We start from the raw sequence: 3,100 nt of genomic DNA on the forward strand, positions 1-3,100 counted from the left end.
TTGGCCAAATACAATCCTACCTTGACCCTAACCCCATTACAACCCTTAAAAGACCTCTTGATATGTGTATCTATGCATTAAATTTATGTTGATTATTAGATGAAGAGCAAGCCTTAGAAAGCAAGGTTAGTAGAGAATTGAGAGAATCGAACCTAAAACACTTAAGTGATTAGAGTGCATACACTTCCACTGAGGGTTCGATGCTCGATTCTTTGTTCCCAACTTTCATGAGCTATTTTCTTCTACAAGCCTATTTGTACTTCATTTTTATGATTTGAATTAGTGAAATCCAGTTCATATTTATTCTTGGAGAATTTATTTACTTTTAAACCAAGTAGGAAAAAGCATTCTTCATGTAGTTGCATTCATATATATAGGTTGCATTTCATACTTTCTACCATTCCTCTTCACTCTCTTATAGCTTCTCTTGAGCTTAGCATGAGGACATGATAATGTTTAAGTGTGGAGAGGTTGATAAACCACTATATCATGGTTTATCTTGTGTTCAATTGAGTGGTTTTTATCAACTCTTTACCCACTTATTCATATAAATCGCATGTTTTACTTTTTCCTTCCTGATTTTGTGCTATGAATGAAAACATGTTTCCTTGGCCTTATATTTGCTAATATTAATCCTCTCTTATTACCATTAGATGCCTTGATATGTGTGTTAAGTATTTTCAGAAATTATAGGGCAGGAATGGCTTGGAGGATGAAAAGGAAGCATGCAAAAGCGGAAGGAATACAAGAAGTTGAAGGAACTGCAAAGCTGTCCAGCCTGATCTCTCCGCACTAAAACAGTCATAACTTGAGCTATAGAGATCCAAACGACGCGGTTCCAGTTGCGTTGGAAAGCTAACGTCTGGGGCTTCAACTTGATATGTAATATGGCATAGTTTCCCTGATGCTAGGTGACGCGAACGCGTGCTCCACGCGGATGCGTCGCAGTGACAAAAATTAGCGTGGCAGATTTCCTCTCCAGCGATTTCTGGGCTGTTTTCGACCCATTTTTTGGCCCAGAAAACACATATTAGAGGCTATAAAGTGGAGGAATCCATTTATTCATAATCATCAGCTCATAATACACAATTTTAAGATTTAGATGTAGTTTTTAGAGAGAGAGGTTCTCCCCTCTCTCTTAGGATTAGGATTTAGGATTTTTATTATGTTTAAGCTATGATCTCTTCATTCCAGGTTCTATGTTCCTTCAATATTTATTTTCTACTTTTATTTACTCTAATACTTTTATTCGTATTTGATTTATGTTGCCCAATTGACTTATGAACCTTTCCATGTTAGAGTTGAATTTATGTTTAGACGTAATTTGATGTGTTTCAGATTTATGAATGCTTTTAATTTAATTTAGAATTTTTCCCTTTTGACTTTGGTTGAGTCATTGGAGACACTTGAGTTATCAAACTCATTGTTGACTGAAAATTGGAATTCTTCAAGAATTAATTCGAGTTCCAATAACTCTAGCCTTTCCCATGGAAAGACTAGGACCTGAGGAATCAAAATTAATTCATCCACTTAACTTACCTTCATAGTTAGAGGTTAACAAAGTGGGAGAAAAATCCAATTCTCATCACAATTGATAAGGATAACTAGGATAGGACTTCTAATTTTCATACCTTGCCAAGAGTTTTATTAATTATTAATTTATTTTTCTTGTTATTTAAATTACCTGTTCCTTATTTTAAAAACCCAAAATTCTACCTTTTCCATAGCTAATAATAAGTCATACCTCCCTGCAATTCCTTGAGAAGACGACCCGAGGTTTAATACTCGGTTATCAATTTTATTGGGTTTGCTTAAGTGACAAACAAAACGTTTGTATGAAAGGACTTTTGTTGGTTGAGAAGCTATACCTGCAACGAGGCTTTATCTGCGAATTTCTAGACCACGCAAAAGTCTCTCTCATCAAAGCCCGATGATGATTAAGATCAAAAACAGAGTTTGAAAGCGCAAAATGTTCAACGAAGCTATAACGTAAGGCACAAGATATACATACAGATATCACGACATATATATAGATATATCAAAGTATAATAGTCATAAGAGGCTAGCCGTGGCTCGCGGAGTTTAAGCCGAATAGTTATATATAGACAATACCGAGTTTAGAAAGTAAAACAACTTATACAAACTTCGTTTCAAACTAAGCCTCTAGGCAAAATAGATACAAAAGTGAGAGATCTTTACAAAATAATCAAAAGAGACTTCATAAACCCATATTTTATGATGTATTTTATGCTCAATTTAAGTGATTTATTCAATCCTTCACCCACTTATTCATGTAATTTGCATGGTTTTACTTTTCCTTCCTTATTATGTGATATATGTGAAAAACATATTTCCTATGCTTTAAAAATATTAATTTTAATTGCCTTTATTGCCACTCGATGCCGTGACTTGTGTGTCAAGTGTTTTCAGATCTCCTAAGGCAGGAATGGCTTAGAGGACAGAAAAGAAACATACAAAAATGGAAGGAAAGCACAAAAATGGAGTTTTGAAGAAAAGGGCAGCGACACGAACGCATGGACGACGCGGCCGCGTGCCCAGCACGAAAAGGCAGCGACGCGAACGCGTGACTGACGCGGACGCGTGCCTTGAGAAGAACGCAAATGACGCGTACGCGTGACAGACTCCACGTGCAGAAACTAAAAAAACGCTCCCAGCGATTTCTGAAACCTTTTTTGGCCCAGATCCAAGTCCAAAAAGCACAGATTAGAGGTTATAAGGTGGGGAATGCATCCATTCATAGAAAGAGATCGTCAATTATTCACTTTTCATAATTTAGATGTAGTTTTTAGAGGGAGAGGTTCTCTCCTCTCTCTTAGGTTTTAGGATTAGGATTCCTCTTAAAGGATCTAGGATTTCAACTCCTTATCAGGTTCAATATTCCTTTTATATTTTTATTTATTCTAATGCTTTTATTTGTATCTGACTTATGTTACCAATTTGGCTTATGAACTCTTTATGTTTAGATTGATTTTATCTTATTAATGCAATTGAGGTATTTCAGATTTATGATTCTTATTTGGTTTAGCTTTTGATATTCTTGGCTTTAATTGATTAACTGGAGACTCTTGAGTTATCAAAC

Source organism: Arachis ipaensis, chromosome B07, assembly GCF_000816755.2.
Source record: "Arachis ipaensis cultivar K30076 chromosome B07, Araip1.1, whole genome shotgun sequence".
In the NCBI taxonomy this organism is placed as follows: domain Eukaryota; kingdom Viridiplantae; phylum Streptophyta; class Magnoliopsida; order Fabales; family Fabaceae; genus Arachis; species Arachis ipaensis.